Source organism: Colias philodice, chromosome 11 (genome assembly GCF_061535455.1).
Source record: "Colias philodice isolate Cphi_HAF_F1 chromosome 11, ilColPhil1 Martin Lab GWU primary, whole genome shotgun sequence".
Lineage (NCBI taxonomy): Eukaryota > Metazoa > Arthropoda > Insecta > Lepidoptera > Pieridae > Colias > Colias philodice.
In genome coordinates this window covers 13,101,291-13,124,869 of record NC_143096.1, presented here as the reverse complement: position 1 = coordinate 13,124,869, position 23,579 = coordinate 13,101,291, and the positions used below count along the sequence as shown (strand labels likewise).

Sequence of the window (23,579 nt, the reverse complement as noted above, 5' to 3'; positions counted from 1 at the left end):
GTATTATTGAAATCAATCAATAGATATCTTCTTATATATAAAATTCTCGTGTCACAATGTTAGTCTGCATACTCCTCCGAAACGGGTGGACCGATTCTCATGAAATTTTCTGTGCATATCGGGTAAGTCTGAGAATCGGCCAACATCTATTTTTCATATGTACCACGGGCGAAGCCGGGGCGGGCCGCTAGTAAAATATATAATATTGATTTCATTACCTCTGCGTACTGATTTCATTGAGGTCCATCTAGTTGACAGCGCAAGCGCTGAAAATATAGGTACTTATGGAAATTTTCCTGGTTCAATTTTAATGTTCTTATTGAAAATTTTTGCTGATTGCTGAATTCAAGAGGATTTTTGTGATAAATTTTACGGAAAAGCTCACAAAAGAAGAGCCTCACATCACTCCCCATATTTTAGGCATATCCTATACACGTAGCAGCCCTTTATATTATGATTAGTGTACTAGTGATGCAGTTAGCGGCCAATGCGCATGTGTCACCCCTTCAGCACAAAAACTGCGTCGTGTGCAACTGCCCTACCAGCCTGCTTCACCAGTCACCTGCGGGAACCTTAACAGATATATAGATAAGAGATTTTTTTCGACCCTTTGGCAATTAGGATATTATGATACGAAGTTATGCCGATCATTGTTCTTACTTTTTGGCATTGCTGGTCCTGTTGAAATTCCAAGATGCGTAGATATTGTTTCTTATATTTTAATTATGTGTTTATGAATTATGCTTGTGGGAAAACTTCTTCGTTAAATATTCTAAAAAAGTATACGAACATACAATTTTCCTTTTTTTCGAAACCCTGATTTATATTATTGATATTTCTAATAGCACTAGCTGACTGACTTATTTCTCGCTCAGACACAAATTTGGTTGCTTTTTTACATTCCTAGCCACGAGGGTACTTTTATTTTTGATCTCGTTTTTATTCAAATAATTAATAAACAAGTAGCTTAACATTTTGAAATGTAGTTAATTAAAAAATCATTAAAGAAATTATATTTTGTTTGTTGAACATTTTTCTCGAGCCAATATTTTTAATGGATCTATAACATTACCTATATCTAGAATAGACCTCCATGTCCAAGGCACAGCATATTAACGTCTAGAAGTGGGACGTCTCGAAGGCTCCCGGGTCCCGGGCGCGGTCGGAGGCGCCGCGTGAGCTGTCACTCAATTCAGATGCATGCTAATGTCTCGCGCGGGTACACGTGATCTGCGTCTATTGTAATATGAGGTAAATAGTACAGTACCTAATGGTAGCTGTAGATAAAATAATAATAGTTTAATAAAACTAAAAAAACACGCTTTTTATAGAAAACCGAACTAAAAAAATAGAAAATTTTATCAAATTAGTGTATTGTCATCGGTCCTCAATAAATCTACAAAGTTTGAACGAAATCTGGCCGTTTAAAGTGGGTCAAAATCGCGCCCAAAGAAGTCGGTTACAAACATACAAACATACAGGTGAAGCTAATATAAAGCGTGTAATAATATGTATTTTGATGCTAATAAAGCCAGAAAATAGGAGAAAAAAAAAGGTTTTGGTATCACTTGAATAGTTCTAATATTATCAGTGTATATTTATTGGAGATGTAGATTGCAGGTGGAATCTTAAGAATCATGAAATTGAAAGGCCAACTAAGTGCTTAAAACATATCCTTTATGAAGAACTTGAAAGGAGAGTCCGCAAAAACAAATTCCTTTATTGTGATAGAGTTTCTTTCATTTCATGTTTTTATTGTACAAACGCCAAAAGGATGTTGTTTTTAAACTAATATCTTCTCGACGGCTTCCCTACGATATCAACTAAATACATTATTACTAAAAGTTAATTTGTTATAATAAATCAGAAGATTTTTATGCTGATAGCATCCATGTGCATTAGATTAAATAAAGCGTTAACGATAAATTATGACAAAGCGCCGGCAAATAAAATTATAATCGATGTATCGGAGATTAGCACTTCGCGACGCGACAACATCTCGCGTCGCTAAACCGACAAGACGCCCAGGGAACCGACCACTCGCCACGCAGCTTCCTCCCCGGCGACACGACACGGCCACGGGACTTGCACCTTTGGGGGGGATGGGTAGAGGGCTCACATCGAGGTGTAGGGCTAAAGCGCGCGAGGGTAGATGCGCAAGCGATGCGCGATATGCAAATGGCGGCTACCGTATTGCCCGCGCTATTGTTCCAGGCGTCCTTTTGTCCGGTAACGAACGCGCACGCGCCGTAACTTATGGCCGCTTATCTGCGCTGTGCCCGAGCGGTCGCTTTGTTGCCGCCATTGTCGATTCACTCATACCTCGTAATATTCATTTTACATATTTTGTATTTATCGGTAAGTTTCGTCGCTATTTGAATTAGCCGACGCGGTGTGTAATTTCTGCGAACTGTAGAGATATGGGCATTCATGGACTTGAAGGACCTTTGTAACACGCTTTTATTAGCTTCACCTGTATGTTTGTATGTAAACTCCTCCATTTTGTCCCACGGAAAACGGACAGATGTAAAAAGATATACGTAAAGAAATAGGTACGAAAAGCAAATAGGTATATATTATGTATGGCACTATGGCAGTCCTTTATGTAGGTACATATCCAAACACATCAATGTGCTCAGGCCTCAGATACTACTCAAAATATTACGATAACGTCTGTATAGTCTGTAACCATATTACGCAGAAATAGAAATATGAACTATTGACACAGATTATGTTTTATAAGGTTTTATCCAAGTGAATAGAGCATTGGGCGTTGGTTACGTACAGGTTTTTAAATACAAAATATAATTCTTGTGCACGTAAATGTAAACCTAGATAGCCAAATTGTATGCTGAGCCTACATCAAATGAAATTACCTACAGGATATAACAAAGTTGCACTAATAATATTTTTGCGCAAGTTACATAAGAATTGGACATAATAAAATAAACATACCTAATTAATGACTAATACTCTTAGGTACTAATTAGCGACACTCATTTATGCTCCCGTAATACAAATTGATTCTCATTTAAATCTACAACGACACGACACTGCGTCCCGACGAATAATAATTGTCGTGTATTAATTAATCAGCTTTTTTGGAGAGGACTTGATACAGTGGCATCTCGAAGCATCCCTCAGGGTCTATAAATCAGCGGCTATAGATCACCGAAGATATAACAATGTACCGTGTAAGGTACAGTCTCAGGTTTTTTACTACGATGTGATTTTGTGTCCTTTTATCGACCTACAATGCGGCCGCTGCCAAACTCGTATTAATAATTTCATTTTAACAATACCATTTAGCATGATAACAAACGTATTTAAGGTAGCCGCTAAACACTAAATTATGTTATTAAATTGTATTGTTTAATTTCAGTAATAAATGATTAAACCGTATATAAAATAAAATCTTCCTAAATCAGCAGATTTACGAAAAGATTCTATTTTGTCATATAAAATACTAGCGACCCGCCCCGGCTTCGCACGGGTGCAATTCTGATACTAAATACACTACAGAAAAACTGTGAACGTTGTATATAAAAACATAGCGGCCCGCTCCGGCTTCGCACGGGCATAAAATAGATAGCCGGGCGGCCGGCCGGTACCGCCGCAAACGCTACGTCCCGCAATTTTTAAATCTGTAATATCTTCGAAAATATTCACTTAAATCATACGGTGTAAAGGGCCATATAGATCTATATTAAATGAACAATGTATTCAAGGTATTTAATTGGTTAAGGATTAATGCTGAATTGGTTAAAATCGCTTCGAAAATTAGCCATTATTTGTCGTAAAAAGTAAATGACAACAAAAGTTATTGTGGGTTATCCATAAGAGATAGACATATACCATCGCGGACTTTTCTGTAGACCTTTTCAATGTGTATAATACTTAGTACATTATTTTGATAAAACTCGTAGGGTTCAGCCTGCGTTTGCAATGTAAGCGGAAAAAATGTAATTTTTTACGACATCACATTAGAAACCTCAAAAATAACAGTACTTCTCCACTATTTAATGGATGTTGTTATACATATAAACCTTCCTCTTGAATCACTCTATCTATTAAAAAAAACCGCATCAAAATCCGTTGCGTAGTTTCAAAGATTTAAGCGTACAAAGGGACATAGGGACATAGGGACAGGGAAAGCGACTTTGTTTTATACTATGTAGTGATAGTGACATATTATTTACACATTCAGATGTCAGATAAAATGTCGTTTTGTTATTTTTATCTTTTACTAGCTGTGTTCCGTGGTTTCACCCGCATTGCTCCGCAATGAAACATCTTTTAAAAATACTGTGCTTACGCCATGTGACGTGATGTGATGCTATGATGGTTTGTAGTCATATAATGTGCTGTGGTGTGATAATTGATATATGACGTGATGTGATGTGCTGTGATGTGATGTGACGTGACGCGATGCTATGTTTGTAGTCATATTATGTGTTGCGGTGTGATGTGATGTGATATGGTGAGATGTGATAAGATTTGATGTGTTGTGATGTAACGTAACGTGACGTGACGGTACGCGATGTGATGTTATGTTGATGATTTTATATAAGACTCGCAATGAGTGTATTAAAATAAGTATGAAAGTAGGAAGTGGTTCCTCGGTATCATCATCATCATCATCATCATCAGCCCATATACGATCTCACTGCTGGGACACGGGCCTCCTATGAGGGCACAGGCTCGCAATCCACCACGCTGGCCAAGTACGCGTTCGCGGATGACACAATATGTCCTCGAACTTTTTGATTCTTCGACTTGTCGGATTCCTCACGACGTTTTCTTTCACATTTCGAGCAGTGGTGGTGTTTCAACATGCGCAGATAAATTTAAAAATCAATTTCCTGCGCGCACGCCTGGTCTCGAACCCCGGACTTATCGATTTGAAATACGAGGTCTCACCACTGCTCGGTTCGGATCCACTGTATATTAAATAATTTATTCGATTTGATTTTAGAAAAGTTCTTTATCCCTTATTCAAACGCGAGCCTGTGGAGGAGCTAACAAAAAAGTAAGATACGTTCCTGGGTAATTTTGGGTCGTAGATTTCAAAAATACACACAAAAAAGGGGTTAGTGGGGGGGAAGTACCCTTTTTTCGATGGGAAGTATATATCCCGTCATCTGTTCTCTCTTGTAAAAAGTTTGGATAGGTGGGAACTATAGCTCCCAGTGTCCACTCCACACATCAATATTTTAAAACACTAGTTAGTTGCCCTGACTCCACTTGTGAATTTCATGTTATCGTAAAAAATTATAAAGATCAAGTTTTTTAATAAAGGAGGTGAAAGTACTCATCAATGCAAGTTTATTTTACTGAGGGAAGAATTCGGGAATTGAAAAATGAATGACTTCAACATAAAAATGGCATTTTTCTAAAACAAAATGAAAACAATAGGTAAATACTAATGTATTGAGTTAAGATTTCTAATTATCTGATCAGGAAATAACGAATAACAATAAATAAGTTGCTTATACCAACTAAAAAAGATTTTTTAGACACACAGATTTTATATATAGAATTTCCGAATGTCGTGTGCAGTGACGAACACTGGGATGATATCTTCCCACTTAAAGATTTAATTTCAATCGACTCTACCAAGGTATAAACGAAAGATTCTGGGCATATTTTTACGTTTCACGCAACCGTAATATAGTCTAGTTTACATAGCTAGAACTCAAATCTACTTATCTAATTTTTTTTGAGCACTACACCAAAAAATAAAAAATAACGGCCGTTTTCGGCTGCAAAATCACGTCACCTGACTTTGACGTGTGTTTACCATGACATGTAATAATTCTCTGAAAAGTGTTTCCATGAAAAAAAGTTCTCTGAAATGTTAAGATTGCGTAGATAAATATTACACTGCATTAGGTTTAAGCATATAAAAATAAAACACGATTTACTTCAATCTGAGACGTGGGAAGTATAGCTCCCAGCGTTTTAATAAGGGTTATAGAGCAGGCTCCAAGGAGATGTTCGTTTGCAAAAATAGCGGACCTAAATCTGACTTCTGATATATATTGTATAGATCCCAGACATCTTATAGACAGATGTTGCCAACCAGTTTTGTGGTCCGCCTCCCCCCACCCCGGTAATTAAATATGGCATACAAAGAAAAAAATAAAAATTTCCAAAACATGCCGTGTGGAGTATCAAATGAAAGAGCTTATTGAGTAGATCACGAATATATAGCTTATTATAACATTTCTTACACTTTCTCTAAGATTTTTTAGAAAATTTACGAAAATGCTCCATTTTTGAGTTAACTTTAAACCACTATAGATTTAAAACTCATGAATATATTTTTTAAATTATTATTTTAAATAATTAACAATAGTCCATTGTTTACGATTCAATAGTTCGTAATAAGTGAGCTATATGTATGAGGATTTGATGACCCCACAAAATGTTTTAAATTGCAAGGCGCAACTTTCACTGAAGTTACCGATTTGAAATCTAATCACACAGAGGCTGATTCAAGAATGTTCTGCCACAGTGCAGAGATAATTATTCTAAGCCCTGACACCGATATTTTTGTATTAGGCCTTTATTTCTGGCATAAACTTGAAAATATACTCGCCATCTTTGAATGCTCCCCCCACTCCCCCATACAACTATTTCACTGTACGAACTATTGAATCGTAAACAATGGACTATTGTTAATTATTTAAAATAATAATTTAAAAAATATATTTATGAGTTTTCAATCTAAAGTGGTTTAAAGTTAACTCAAAAATGGAGCATTTTCGTAAATTTTCTAAAAAATCTTAGAGAAAGTGTAAGAAATGTTATAGTATGCTATATATTCGTGATCTACTCAATAAGCTCTTTCATTTGATACCCCACAAAGCATGTTTTGGAAATTTTTATTTTTTTCTTTGTATGCCATATTTAATTACCGGGGTGGGGAGAGGGGGACCACAAAACTGGTTGGCAACATCTGTCTATAGGATGTCTGGGATCTATACAATATACAGGGTGTCCCGCTCTTGGTATACTAAGCACAAAGGAGGTTGTAGTTTTGCATACGCTGAGTACGTAAAAAATACTTATAAAATTCCAGACGCATTTTTTTTCAAATAGATGAATTTTTAAAACTCTATGTGTACACCCATAACAAGCAGCCCGCCCAACTTTGCCACCAGCACGTGAGCTATCGTTTAATATTATGTTTTCATAGAGAAAATGCTCACATTAGAGAAGCAGTATATGCCGGCTGCGCGAAGCTAGAAAATAAAATATGAATTTTCAGGAAAAATTTATCAAAAATTTTTTGACTTAATTTTGTTGTTTAAGTATTTTTTACATGATCAGTGTATGCAAGATTACAAGTCCCTTCGCGCTTAGTATACCAATAGTGGGACACCCTGTATATCAGAAGTCAGATTTAGGTCTGCTATTTTTGCAAACGAAACTCCACTGAGGGTCCGGTCTATTAATATCGCTTAGATCTATAGAGTAATTGCTTCTTCCACAAAAATGTTTTAAATTCGTTAGCGCGCCGCAAGTGCCAAAATTCAGTTTTTGGCCAAGGGTATTCATTATTAGTATCTATGAATTGCATTTCTTGCGTAGCTCAATTAAACGGTGTCGAACGAGAAAGTTTGTTTTTATCAGCAGAGTCTTTGAAGCGAAATGGTACTTACATGAATGTGTAAAAAATAACTAAATGATTTATTTTATTTTATTGATAGCCTTAAAACTTATTGTATTTAATCTGATATTTATTACATTTAACGATAATTTGACAACAAAAGCTAATGACTAAATTGAGACAACTGGAACGGGTAGATAATGTCTTCACAAAAGCGCTAAAGATTCACTCCCCAGTGCTATTTACCATATTTCTCTGATGATAACTGTACTTATAAATAATTCAATACATGCCCGTAATGAGTAAGATAATCAGCATGTGATGTAAATTGTCTGTAAGGAGATTATTATATAATTAATAACATTTATTCAGCTCGTGTCATTTTGTGGCCACATTTACATAAGCGATGTGTTTATTTGCTTTGTCTTATTGAAATTACTGTTAAGAGTCGATTCAATTTTTATATCAGACGCGCGCTGTATGAAAAATATCTGGTATCGTACGTGTTCTAATTAGACTTAATTAAATGTGATGGAATAGAGTATTTGTTACGAGCGGTAGATTGAGAATTGTAAAATTAGTACGATGTTGACTTTTGTTAACTTTCATAATTTATTTTTGAGACTGCGACTGCAAATTGGTCTAGTGGTAGAATCAATTGGGTTTACACCTTGTATTCCATCCATTCCATTCCATTTCCAAATTAAGTTCTTTTTTACATACCCCATAGTGGCATGGCGTCCATTGCTATTTTCAATTTTGGAAAACATCAACGAACTATTTCTTCGTAACAGTCCTCAATATAGCAGTAAAATAATTTGGAAAATCCAAAAGTGCACGCCTCATAATTTTTTTTAATAAATATTTATTAATTATTATTTTTGTTTATTTAATAACAATTAAACCACATCGAATCAGACCCTGAAAAATGAAAGGGTTCTATTCCTGAGCATACTCAAGCGTAAGAGAAAAAAAAAGACTCGATTAGTAAAGTATTTCGGTCGCTATCGTGTTAACAAGAAAAAGGATCCGCACATACAGACACACGGACGTCCAAGACAGAACTTTTTTAAACTGTTTTTTAACTAGTTTAAATAACAAAAATGACATCAAAAATATCATGAACGTTAAAAATAGTGTTTTTTCTTAATATGTGTGTGTATGTATTATCTTACAAGTGCAATGTATGATACATAAAGACATTTTAAGTTTGAAAAATCAGATGTTTTGCGCGAAGTGACAGTAGTACCCACCTCAACGCTTCGCTTATGAGGCGTGCAATAATTCCTACGAAGTGATTTAGAGTAACTGTATCCCGAATTCCCCGAAAATTCATAAACGCGGATATCACGTCCCCAGCAGTGCGACACACGTACATTGTATTTGACACAAAAACAGACGGAGTGGACCCACGGCTCGGCCCAGCACAGGTAGCAACGGGACTACCTTCTGCGAACGCAAACGAGCACAAACAATCACACGTCTTCACATATTTCATTTCTTGCCAACACCGAAATGGATGTCGATAAAGTGCTTCATTAATAACGAAATTAATGATCACGCTTCCACGTTTTTTGCTCTGCAAAATGGTAAGCGCATAACTATGCAGGAATATTTTTATACCGAAGCATATTAATTAATTAATGAGGTTTGTATTTATTCAAAAGTATTTGAGTAACGGCCTCGTGGATGAGCTCAATTAATTTGTAAATACATATATATTATACCCCTACATAATAATATATATATATATAATATATATACATATATATATATATATTATTATGTAGGGAGCATATATGTATGCAAATAGCTGGATGTCGCATCGATGCCAGCTCACTTTTTGCGACATCGACGAGAAAATTGTTAACTTGCCTTAAGACGACTCAAAACAAACATAACTATTCATTATAATTAGCCAGTAAGGGATCGCTGATATCGCAAAGAAGTTTCGAATAAAAAATAATGCAAATTCATCCATTGTCGCCGGGACACGTGCGCTACCATTTGTAGCCGGCATTACCATAATGTGTCCGTTCAATAGATCCACTTTGTCAATATTTACAGGACTTTTTAATGTTTACATTTGAATTTGATTACAATTTAAGCAGATGTAAAACAGTGGGAAAGGTTGCGTCATCTCGTCCTGCTCGATTGGGAAATTTTCTTTTATGCTAAATTCCCTGATGTCATTCATTCATTTTAAAGTTTAATCTCTTTTTATTTTTATCTCTAAATACTTAAACTTTCTTGTTTTTCAAGTGTGAGATTAATCTAAACGATAAAGTAATAGAATTCTGACAAAAATTGTATAATGATTATGCCGTTGTCTTCAGACCTTCATTAAACAAGCCTTAATGAAGTAACAAAGAGAGTGCATACTATAATATATGTAAAAGCTTGAAACCCCTTGGAGTATCACGGCTGAAACCCGAAGTGCTCGATTATGTAAGCGGGTGTTGAATGCGACACAGATCGCTCGAGAGGCGGGTCAATGCCAACACTCTCTCCACTGCCATATCTATATTTATATTTTTTTATTCATATTTTATTAAAGCATCAAATTTTAAGGAAAAAGGTCACAGACTGATATAAGGTGTTTACGCTAATTCTTCCGTTTGATCCTTTTTTTATATTAACTAGGTGTGATAAGCGGTTCCGTGGCAAACTGAAGAATAACTATGTGTTATTCTGGTATATTAGCTACATCAATGCCAAGTATCAATATTTTGTCTTAGAATAAGTTATTCCTGTAATTGTTTTGTAAGTAGACAAGTTCATTTGTATTCCGATGCAAGATCACATTCCGTCATTACAAGTTAAATTTACTATTACATCAAAATCCGTATAGTGATTTTCCATTGAAAGTGTACCAAACATACATTTTTGTAGGTCAAAATAAATTGAACGATATTCATTAATAAAAATATGAATTTAATGACGTCTAAATGAAAAAAAAAAATGCTAAACATTCGTAAAATGTCAGAAACATCATATAGGTAGGTACAATTGAACAAAACGTTAGCTTTAAATACGAGCGAGCTGAAGCACCGGAGGGGAAAACAAACAAAAGTAGAAATCATTTAGTCGCTCGTAACGATTGATTTGACAAACAAGAATAAGAATGAGCTGAGGGAGGCGGGCGGCGTCAGCGCATCTACAACTCAAATGGCAGATCAAATATTGATGAGTTCTCGAAAAGTCGCCAACCGTTACGTCCCCGCATACGCTCTGCATACATTGTGGTTGTTTTTCCAAATTATCAGGAATTATTCGTGTGACCGGTCGCTAGGCTCGAGGCGTCAAACTTTAGCCTCAGCTGTCAACCCGTCAACGATCTGATTACCTGAATTATGCATGTGTCGCACATGCCCCGAACATTGGGATGTATTCACTTCAATCTGTTATTGGTGGTCACATGATTATATGTGGCCTATAATCATGCCCTTGTTAAAAACATTTACACGCTTACATAAACGTACTGACGGCATCGGATCATATCATTTTATCTAAACTTAATAGTAGATTAAATATTATATGGAAATAATATAGCTTCATGGAATAGTGTAGAAAACGACAAGCGATTTAAAAATACCAACAGTCAATTCAAACTTCATTATAACAGAACAAACATTCTTTAGGAAAAAAACATCTATATAGGTAACACTCGAAGGACTTCTTTTCCAGAAGCGGCATATAAAAAAGCTTTATCTCATTTGAATGGACTTATTTCGTAGCGGTGGATGTTAACAGAGTATCGGGCGTATTGTTCCTCGCTCTCACATAAATCACACGAACAATTCGGCAATATGTGAATAGCCAGCAGTGTGGAGAATCGAAAGGGTTCTTATGATTTAGAGTCGCCAGAGACGAGCCGTAAAAACGGGTGCAGGTGTCTCCGCGAGATACCATCTCTGCGATGTCTATTATCACGTTCTGTTCTGCAGATTTATGGTAATATTCGATACAAGTGTGAGAATGTTTATCTGATCTCGTGCGTGACTAAATATATCCACAGATTATAATATGAACCTGACCTTTTAGAAATCAGATTTCGACAAATGCAGAAAAAACGGTATTCTTTTGATGAATGGATCGGGACAATCTTAATCACTGTGTTGGACACGTATTTATTTGATCGCCATAACGCAAACTTTTTCATATAGTTAATATTTACACGTTCTTTAAAAAGGAAATGTATTTGACAAACAGGTAGTTATTTGTGGTTTGATATTTCTTAGATAACAGAGACTTATTATAATTAAAAGTTCCTATTGCATTGTTCCGTAATCTACTACTAGATACGACGATCTCTAAATGAACTTAACATACATAAAAATGTAGCTAAAAGCTGGTAGAGAGGTCGCAGGTCTACTCAGAGTGCAGCGGCGCGAGGCGAGAGGCTGAGGGCTGTGCTGAGGGCCCTCGGCCGCGCGCTGCCGCGTTTTAATTATGTCCCGTGTGCTGATGTCTGATGCCTGCTGTCACCGACACTCGACACAATACACGTTAGATTGTTGTGGATCGAGATAGGGTAATTTTCTGTAGTACAGATGACGGCACGGAGAGATGGAACTTGCACGGGAGGTGTCTTAAAAATTGATATTTGTGTGTAGCATCATGGACTATGGTAGGTATACCTATCAGAATTATTGTTAGTATTGAGCAAAATGAATGAAACAGCATACGTATATCAATTACATTAGCATAGTAATTATTTTGTCTAAGTTCATTTGTATTCCGATGCAAGATCACATTCCGATGTTACAAGTTAAATTTACTATTATTTGTAACCATATTTATATTAATGTTACTACATAAATTGAAACATACATACATTAGGATACCCTCAGATTACTTCATGGTTGTTGTTAGTAATTTGTTCCATAAATGGTTAGCAAGTTCAATGATCCTACACATTAACACCTGCCGGAGGATGCATAAATAAAAATATAAATTTTAATTAAATATGCCTCGCCTAATATGTAATCTGAATTACTAATAACAATATATATCACCAAATACAGTAGTCATTAATTCGCTGACATGCGTCAATACGGGACGGGGTGAAAAACTGGTGCTCAGTATTTTAATTAAAGTTGAATTAGTGGAACGTCAACGTCAGAGGCGTCTCGCTAATGCAGTCTGCAATATAGCGCCATCTACCGGCGGCTGCTCGGCGCTCGGACAAATTGAACAATACCGCACAATACGATGCCACGCCGCCTGTCACGCTGTCACGCTGCTCGCTGTAAGCTCATTTATTGCTTTCTTTGTACTTTCCATTGCATTGGGATTACATTGATTAAGGAACTCTGCTGTATAATAAAATTGAAAAATAACTCATTCAAGTAGGTACATGCTTATATGTAGATACATGATAAAATTGAAAAAAAAATCTATTTATCAATAAGTTTCAATTCATAAGATGTGTAAATTATCTTTAGGAATAGACCATTTAACAACTGCGAGCGTGTTGAAATGAAAAATGTATTTGTCAGAATTGTGGTTAAATACAAAGGTTTTATAAGAAAATGACGTCCGCACAATGTGATTACGAGTGTTCTGTCCGATATACAGAAAAAGGTTTTAGTCTCTAAATGTCACACACCCACGTAAGATAAAACAAAAGACAATAAGATACGCTTCATCAGGATCAATGCGGTCTTTTCTGGAGACTATAATTAAATGTCTGATACAGATGGGCTTAGAGCAATCAATGTTTAGTAATTTGTCCCTATACTCCATTTAAGCCAACCACGGGCAACCAGAGACAACTTTTACATCTTAGAGCATGCTCAAAGTTTTAGATTGATAACGGGACTTATGGTAAATTTTCAAAAATTGAGCAAAGAAATAATTTTTATGCCTCGTAAACGTTAAAGGTTTTCACTTTTATCGCAGTTTCCATTATCAGTAATTTACAACGTAATTTATGACTGACGTTTAGATAATTCATTGCAATAGGATACTTTAGTCGCTACGTGTATTCTTAACAAAAAATAAGCATAACAATATTTATGCTGTATTATTATAGCTCACTGCATCAATTATATTACTATATTGATAAGCGCTGAAAAAGCTAGAGATTGTTTAGAATAATAAAAATAGTGGTACAGTGAGACGCGAATCAGTAGACTGTGACGGGCAGCGCGGGTTCCGAGCTATTGAGCCGATCACCTGTTGCAAAAATCGTCTGGCAATAGTAATTGACAGGCGGACGGAATGCTGAATAATGAACAAATCACAAAAAATCTTGTAATTGTATGAATAAAGTGATGGACATGCAAATATCGGTGAATGTGTAATTGTAGCGGCTTGCACGCTGTCTAGCGTTGCTAGTCGCTGTGCATGCGTGCCTTTTAATTGCTCATTTTCCTGATTTAGTAATAAAAATGTATTCCATTATTATTGCTTCATCGAAAAAGTACTAAGTAATCACTAATGGTACAAATGTTGTTCGATTTAACCTTATGATTAATATCAGCGATGCGGTTTAGTTTCATTAGCCTGTGTTATATATTGTATGCTGATGAAATATTTCTGTTCATTATAATATTTCATTTTCATTAAGCTTTCGTTGTTCCACTATCTAAATATATAATATATCGGTGGTAAATGTTAAAAATACTATGTAATGACGATTCGAAAGTGCTACTAAATAGTAGTCTAATTGAATAAATGAATGTTTGAGTTTGAGTTTGAGTTTTGAGTTTAAAAGGCAGTGTAAAATTGGCAATGTCGTTTAAAATGAACACATTTATGTTATCTCCCACAAAGAAGTAACTGTTTGAATGTTCACTTAGAGAGGTGTATATTGCTTATAACAATGTCATCTTATAGTCTTCTTTGTGTGTAATTTGTGGGTTATTGGATACTTTATGCGGGGATAGTATAACATTTGATATTGCTAAGCATGATTTTTCACATAAAACAAAAAGCAGGTCCCACAGTCGTTTACCGAATTCGCAAGGGAGAAAGTCTTTCTAACTCTTTCACCTTTTGTTTAGACGTAGAGCATATCGAATAAAACACGTTCCCATCAATTATAACCGCAAACGATCGTTAAATTCGTACACTCGTATTGTTATGGCATTGTGACGCAAGGCAAGGGTCGGACAATGGCTGGCTTGCTGTATCGGCAAACAATTCGTTATCGACACGCGTCCGTCTCTGATTGATTGACGTGTCATTAGGGAAAGGAGTTCACAGATTCGTCTTTATTTCATTGTGTTCTGATGTTTAATTTGCCTCGGAAGTTAGAGATATAAAATTAAAAATAGAGCAAATTTGGCGAACTTCTCCCATGAAAGTAATCGTATGGTCTTTGTCTAATCTTTATATTATCGAATGCTGTTTGTGCATTGACCGAACAAATAATATGTAAAGCGAATCGGATTTTACGTTAATTCTGAACTTTAAATTATAATTTTTTTTATGTGTTTAAGTAATGTAAGTTAATTCTAATGATCCAAAAACAAAAGACTTCAAGAATACATCTTCTTTTTGTCTTATTAACTAACTAATAAGTTTGCAGTAATTTATACTTTAAAATAATTTATATAATAATTGTAGAGTCGAATATAAATAGAAGTGTAGAATAAAATACACTAAATAAATAAATAGAGCGTGTAAGCTTAGAAAGGTTACAAGTTATTATTTATAACTTGGCACTGCATAAAGAAGACAATTGAGATCGAATAGTTAAGGTATTATATTATAATTATACTATAGGTAGCTTTCATTAATTAACGTTTTATAATAATTATCGTCTTAACGAGAAAACAAGTGATATTTCCAGGAATGTGTTACAAAAACTGGTGTGTGGTGCGATCCGCTAGATGCGTACGTTTCAGGAAGACACCCATTATAGGAGGAATGTTAATGGCCTTACTCTTTCGAGATGTTCGCTGAAAATACTTTGAATTTCTCGTAACATGTAATTAAGGACGATACAAAAAGTAGAAACTAACAAGAAGCTGGATGTTCTATAAAATGCACGATCCAACAATGTACTACGAAACGTACCTACGCAATACGCTGGTATATAATTCCATGATTATTATTAGGTATGTATTGTAATACCGAGAAATGTGCAGCTGTTTCTTCGTAATGTTATCCCAGAAAAAATACTCCCACTAGGTGCAGTATACAAGTATAGAAGTGATGTTTTTGTGCACAACGTGATCAAGCATGTCCAACTAAAATGCTCACCCCTTATTGCTGTATAATTAAGAAAAAGTATCGCGAATGATGGAAGAATAAACGGTTGCATTAGAATATTGCAAGTGAAAACATGGGGAAGATAGTTTATTGCAGTTTTGTGTGCTCATGTGTTTAAATACCTTATATGTACCTAATGCTAGATATTTTTTTCATAATAACATGAGAATTGCTGCACGCAAAAGCAACCAATACTACCTATACTATTTGATGCAATAATTGTAATGAAACGCACCTAGAGTTATTATAATTTTGTAAAAAAAATCTACAGAGTTGCTTTAATTCTATAGAGATCAATAATTATTTCTAACAATAACTGTACTATGCAAAATCCCTCGAGATTTGATAGGCATTGCAAGTCTTCAATACAATGCTCAAAATGTTATACCTACTATGAAGAAAATGTGACGAGTATTTATCGGAGGAAAAAGGTTGTCGCGACAAAATAGCCGGTAAAAAGCGGAATATCTGAGGCGACTTCATTAAAATCTTTTCACGGGGTTTGTATGAGGACAATGCCTATTACAAATACGTCAGATGTTTTTATATCGCGGTGGGTCGCCGGAGCGGCGCGGCTGCTGCGACCACCTTTTGGGAACCTTCTTCATTGTTTTATGACCTATTTATATTATTTAATTCATGTGTCTATACTATTTTAAATTTAAAATGTTAAAGTCAAATATTTTTTTCTCAACTAAATTAAAAGGTGCGTACAAAATATACTGTCCTGTGTGTCCTTTATAAACTTTAATGTTTGTGCATAAATGAACGCTTGTTACTTTATCTTAATATCCTTATACTTAATCGGTGTGAAATGAAGCAGAGATAGACTGTCTGAATAGGTAGTCTGAATTAGTGCATTGATTACTTAGATGGCGTAGGGCGTTAGGTACTTATTATTATTATTTCTTTTTCCTTGAAAGCAGCTGGAAGAAAAGTTGCAAGAATTAAAATAATTAATAAGAATGATACAGTACCTGCACTGAATTGAATATTTGACGTTAAGATCGTCTCAAACCATGCTTAAAATTGGCTTAAGTGCCGATTAAATATTTTCTTGTATGTGACATATAAGCTACCTCATACCTGAATCAAATCAATTCTCTATTCAGAAACCCGGCTATTAGGCACCTATTAATATCACTTGTATCTCTAATCGTGTATGCTATGTGTTAACTACGTATATTTTTGAAGCATACCTTATTGTGTAGCGAGCGAGTGGCGCTAGTCGAGTGAGGTGAGTGCGGGGCGAGTGCGAGTCGGGCGCGGAGAGGAACAGCCGCTTTGCATATCAAAGCGAGCTTGTCAACACTTAGACACGCGTTTTGCACTTGTTCATAACTTTTAATTGAATCACAACAAAAGTACATACATTGTTTTATGTGCATTGCGTAGATGTGTAGAAGCTGGCACCATTAGAACCATCTGCTTTGCTATGTTTAGATTGTCCATTTTTTGATATTATTATCTATTACTTACCTACTTATATTTCTGGATATTTGGTGGGCACTTACGAATATAATAATCAATCAATTTCAACGAAAAAAAATATATATATTTTATTCAATCAGACTTCTCTCAGATGCGTTTTCCGAACACACGACGTCTCGGTCGAAATGGGAATGTGTAAAAATTGTTATTATCAAAATGAATTAAACACACTAATATGTAGTTAAAATTCATCTTATTTCAGCAGTTAGATAGAAGCAGTAGATGATTTACTAAAATAAATAAATACCCGTATAATTAACACTTTCCAATTCAGACCAAAGCTATTCCAACATTTTATTTCATAGGCTATCTCGCATCATATTTTCATCATCGATTTATAAAAAGATTTGCAAAAAGATTTCCTATAGGAAAATCAGTGTTCCATAAAAGCTGTTCTATTTGTATAACAATACGTCCTTTCTTTTAATTGTTATCTATATGTATAAAAATGAAACCCGTTTTCCTTGGTCACAACTCACAGCATCACGCGTGAACGGGTGGACCGATTTCGTTAATAATTTTTTTATTATATTCCTTGAAGTACGAGGATGTACTTTCATGTAATTGAGTGAACCAATGTTCAATCGTACAAAATACAAATATTAAGTATGAATGAAATGTAGAAATGGTAGGTACATAATATTATTATGTACTTCTTTTGAAAGCCGAAGGGAGCGGTATTATGAACTAGAGCGGTATAATGAAGGAAATGTCTCCAAACACTGAAATATGTTTTTTAACGTTTCTGATAACAAGGCCATTAAAAATAAGAGGATTGTAATGGAAAAAACTGGAGCTCTCTCGAGTTCCACCGGAGTGAGGCTCTGAAGAGGTGTCAGTCCTCGCGTTTGTACTGTCTCGAGGAGATGATTTAATGCGAACCACCCTCTGTGCGCGACTGTACCTCCAAGGTACCTCCCTGTACACTGGGGCACGGAAGTGCTGTGTACTGTGAGGTGGAAAAAGTGCTTTGGAGTGAAATTGTTTTGTTTTAAATCTTGATGAGAGGTGATTACTTAATTGAAAAAGTTAGAAAATTACGTGATGAAAGTAAAATAAGAACAATTTGACTTAAGAAAAATAATATTTACGTAGGTATAGAAACCTCATAAAACTTATGAGATATTCTAACAGCTTTAAAACAAATGAAATTGATTTAAAACAATAACGTCTAAAAGTTATTACTTTTTCTTATACTTACACGAAGGTATCATCAAATCGTCGGATTTCTTATCTAACCTGTGACATAAAATCACTTCAAGCAACACCTATAGTAATTTATAATTTGTTCACAGATCGTAACCTGTTTCTCCCCTATATCTCTTCCAGTAGGGGGTTCTTCAGTGCACAAGCTTGCGTTGTTTTGTTTGTACACTTGATACCACTCACCACTCGCTTCACAAACAAATTGAAGTCACTTTTGTGCGCGATCACCCAGCTGTTTGCAGTTTTAAGGGACCGTGTTACGTCAAGTTATTAAATAATATGGAATCGTTGTTTAAATTTGTTTTTAGTGAGGAAATAATTATATTTTAATTGAAAAAATAATAAGATTTTTCAGAATGCAAAGTTGAAAATATTGACATGGTTTTAGTTGGTAGAGCTTTAAGGCGATATATTAATTAAGAGACGAACAAATGAATATTTAGGTTTTCTTCGTGTTTCATTTCCACAATGTAAATGAGAACCGCTTCTCAAGAAATCTCTCTAACTATGAATGAATGAAATGCTTATATTTTTCATATGTAAGAGATAGGACAAAAGGCTGCTGATGATGATGATGAAGAGATAGCAAATGAAGACAAATTAATTAATTCAACGAAATTGCAAAGTTTAGTTTTTTTCAAATCAAATATGAGAAATTATTAACTAATCATAAAAAGTGTGATAATTGTAGCGACAGTATGCGTACCGCGACAAAAATATCAATATTCGAGCGGGTAGACAAAAATATTTCAGTTTTTCTTCATTTTTATTACAATTCGATCTTAGCCGCCAGGAAAATTTCTATAAACAAGGAAAATTTCTATACGTCAGGAAAATTTATATAGATAAGGAAAATTTCTATACGTAAGGAAAATTTGAATTATAAGTCAGGAAAATGTTTATTAGCCAGGAAAATTTCTATACGTGAGGAAAATTTCTATACGCCAGGAAAAATACATAAAACGGGAAAATATCTATAAGCCAGCAAAATTTCTATAAGCCAGGAAAATTTCTATACATCAGAAAAATTTCTATACGTCAGGAAAAAATCCAAAAGTCGGGAAAATTTTTATAAGAAAGGAAAATTACCATAAGTCCGGAAAATTTCTATACGTCAGGAAAAATTCTATAAGCCAGGAAAATTTCTATACGTCAGGAAAATTTCTATAGATAAGGAAAATTTGTATAAGTCAGGAAAATGTTTATAAGCTAGGAAAATTTCTATACGTAAGTCAGGAAAATTTCTATAATCTAGGAAAATTTCCATAAGTCCGGAAAATTTCTATATGTCAGGAAAAATTCCAAAAGTCGGGAAAATTTTTATAATAAAGGAAAATTTCCATAAGTCCGAAAAATTTCTATACGTCAGGAAAAATTATATACGCCAGGAAAATTTCTATAAGCTGGAAAATTTCCATAAGAAAGGAAATTTTCTATACGCCAGGAAAATTTCTATAAACATGGACAATTTCTATACGTCAGGAAAATTTATATAGGTAAGGAAAATTTGTATAAGTCAGGAAAACGTTTATTAGCCAGGAAAATTTCTATACGTAAGTCGGGAAAATTTCTATAATCAAGGAAAATTTCCATAATTCCGGAAAATTTCTATACGTCAGGAAAAATTCCAAAAGTCGGGAAAATTTTTATAAGAAAGGAAAATTTCCATAAGTCCGGAAAATTTCTATACGTCAGGAAAAATTCTATAAGCCAAGAAAAATTCTATAAGGCAGGAAAATTTCTATACGTGAGGAAAATTTCTCTTTGCCGCAAAAATTTTTATAAGTCAGGAAAAATCCATAAGTCGGGAAAATTTCGATAAGACAGGAGAATTTCTATACGTCAGGAAAATTTCTCTTTGTGGGGAAAATTTCTATAAGTCAGGAACATTTCGATAAGTCAATAAAAAATAATAGTATAGATAAATTATGATAAAATACGTATTTAAGGCGATAGAAACGATTCAACTATAAATTTATATTTAAACATGGTATAATGCATAATAAATAACCTTATATTTCGTGTTTCTCAGAAATAATTCAGAAGAGAACTTAATACAACGGTTCCGTGAGATGGGAGAGGATACGGAAGATTGCTCTAAACCGTTGTTAGGCGATTGTGAAGGTAATATTATTTATTTAATTAAGTATTTAATTTGATAGATAAATTAAAAAATTAATCAGAGAGATAATGTAAAAAGCAGTTTTAATCCTACTAATATTATAAATGCGAAAGTTTGTGAGGATGTGTGTGTGTGTGTGTGTTTGTTACTCTTTCACGCAAATACTACTGAACCGATTACAATGAAATTTAGCACGCATATAGAAGGTAACTTGGATTAACACATAGGGTAGGTTTTATCCCGGAAATCCCACGGGAACGGGAACTTTGCGGGTTTCCTTTGAAAACGCGGGTGAAGCCGCGGGCGGAATACTAGTTTTAAATATAATCACAAAATACCTACAAATGCATGAATATTGAATACTTAAAGTTAAACCAATCCGATCGTACTTTTTGTGCGGCCAAAATAGTTTAATTTAAGGAGTTAGGTATTTAATGAAACAAATCGGCTTCTTACCAACCTTTCGTAAAAATAATTCGGTACATGAGGGCGCAATTTATAGCGAGCTATATTTTGTAAGTCCTTCTCATGGTCGCGTATGAATTCCATACAATACCCGCGACACAGTCACAGATTACTAAATAGTTACGACACAGTGGAGTTTAGACAGCATTGCAGTGGATGGCCTTCTATGGTATGCTTTTTTAATTTATACCAAACAAGCAAGCTTCGGTGCACTTAATATTAGGTGATACTCGCCGCCCATGAGCAATCACAAAGTAAGGCATTGCGAATCTTTAGGGGCATGCGATTGTTTTACCGGCTTATGCAGACCTTGAAGGTGTCCGTATACCGTAAATACCAGTTAAAAAATATGTCATTATTACCTATATAGAGAGATGCTATACTAGGAGTTCTGTTTCCCAGGAACCAGCAAGGAAGCAGATGGTTATCACCGTGAGAGGGCGGTGGATCACAGCCACGTGACGCCGCTCTCGTGAGGCGCCCGGACCACCAGGGATGCTGATGTAATCTTGGAAACACTTTCAATGGATCTGTTACACGACTTGAGGCGTTTCGTATGTTGGTGATATGAATTGTTAGATCACGTGTTATAGTTGCGACTTATTATAATTTTAAGGATAGATATCGTTAGGTCGTCTTGATAACTGAAATGTTCTGAATATAATATACTTAACTGAAACTTTTAACTTAGAGATTGATTTTGAAGATTTTAACATGTAAGATTCGTCATTTAATTAGTAAATTGAATGACCAATCCAATTTCATTTATTACCTATATTACCTATGTTTTATGGTATCAAAGGGATATACCTACCTAAACATCCTCGATCTTTTCGTTTCCAACATACTTATAAAAAGAAATCATACCTTATAATATCTGCGATAAATTGCTAACAGAATACTATGTATCTTTGATGATTAATAAATGACTGATGGCTTACAGAATGCGTTTCCCATACATGTGATTAAACTTTAATTGACCCTTTATTTTCTTCAATAGTTTTTAGTAGTTAATTATGATAATAGGAGGAGTAATAAGGAATGATAAACAATGATTAGTTTTTATGAATTGTTTTTAAAACTAAACACTATATCCCTAGGTAGGTATTTAAGAGATTAATGTCATTGTTGCTTAAGGTGTTTACACATAACTTATTTGTAGTTTGGAGTGAATGGATAGGTACTTATTTGTTACATGTTTAGGTATGTACTGAACATGTAAAGTTAGCTCGAACGATTGAAAACAAAATGTAATTTGGTTAGATTATAAACTGAAATTATATGGAGGGGTAATAAGTGCGAGTAAAGCAAATGTTTTCTAAAGTTTTAAATTATTTTTCATTAGATTGTATTTTTATTCGTTACGTATAAATTCTTTTCAAAGGTTATGAAATAAAGGTGATATTTGCAGCTGATAAAATCAATATTGTGAATGCGTAAATATTGTATTCCACACTCAATCAGTGTACGTGAGTTGGTAGATAATACCATAGGTGTCTAGATTACAGTACCTTGTTAACAATAAGGTACGGTCTAAACTTTATACATCTTAATATAAGTGTAGGTACCTAATTGTAGAAGTGATATTTAATTCTGAATGCTTAGGTACCTACCTACTTTTACAATAATTACATGATATCTACCTAAATTATCTGGTACTTACTTATTAGGTATATTTGTGAATTAAATTATAAACTAACTCGGTAAAATATAAAGGTCACTATGGATAAAATATTTAGGTATGAATAACAAACATGAAACACGCAGATGATAAAGTTTAAAATATAAAATTAATTTATTGTATTGTAATTAGGGATGTAACGAATAACGATACATGATTTTGCCGATACGATACCGATACCGATATTTGTAGTAATGTATCGGCGATACCGATACCGATACCGATATCGATGGCTTGGTAGAAAAATAAATAGTGAATTATGCATAAAAAGTTACCAACATTTAACAGAGACAACTGTTAATCGTATTCTTTTAAATAAAAATGCCAAATCAAAAAACAACAAAACCATTTATTTTAGTATTATTATTTTACGAAGTCAGTTAAACTTTAAGTAATATACATATAATCAGTACCTAATAAAATTTTACTATTGGTAGAGTTTTTTCAGAAAACAAAGTGCGCACGCGCGGGCGGCCTCCCGCATCGTTCATTGGGCGCGGGTTTTTGAATTATTTGATATCAAAAAAATTGGTTGTTTGTAAAGTAGGTTTACGATCGAGATGTTTACGTGATAACATAATGCAGTGGCAGCGCTCGAGATGAAACGGGAGATCGGTCCGTCTCTCTCTCGTTATACCTGCGATCGCGCTCGTGAGGTTTTGGTGTGACACAAGTTTATGAACATGTCACCCGACTAAAACGATTTTAAAAACGTTATCACGTTAAAAATTAAAAAAATTCAAAATTATTTATTTCTTTCCTTTACATAAACAAAT

At 34.5% G+C, this 23,579-nt stretch overlaps 2 long non-coding RNA genes across 3 annotated transcripts in view; both read left to right on the top strand.

Annotated features, from left to right (window-relative positions):
* LOC149484961 (uncharacterized) overlaps positions 1–23,579 on the top strand; it is a 208,542-nt gene that overhangs the window by 59,641 nt on the left and 125,322 nt on the right. The gene's annotated exons all lie outside the window — the stretch shown is intronic.
* Positions 84–21,699, top strand: LOC149484966 (uncharacterized). Of its 2 annotated transcripts, none has more exons than XR_016316321.1 (3): positions 84–122; positions 20,568–20,659; positions 21,525–21,699. It is a non-coding gene; the product is annotated as an uncharacterized LOC149484966 (long non-coding RNA). The 2 variants fall into 2 exon arrangements; XR_016316322.1 differs by lacking the exon at positions 84–122 and adding an exon at positions 12,697–12,866.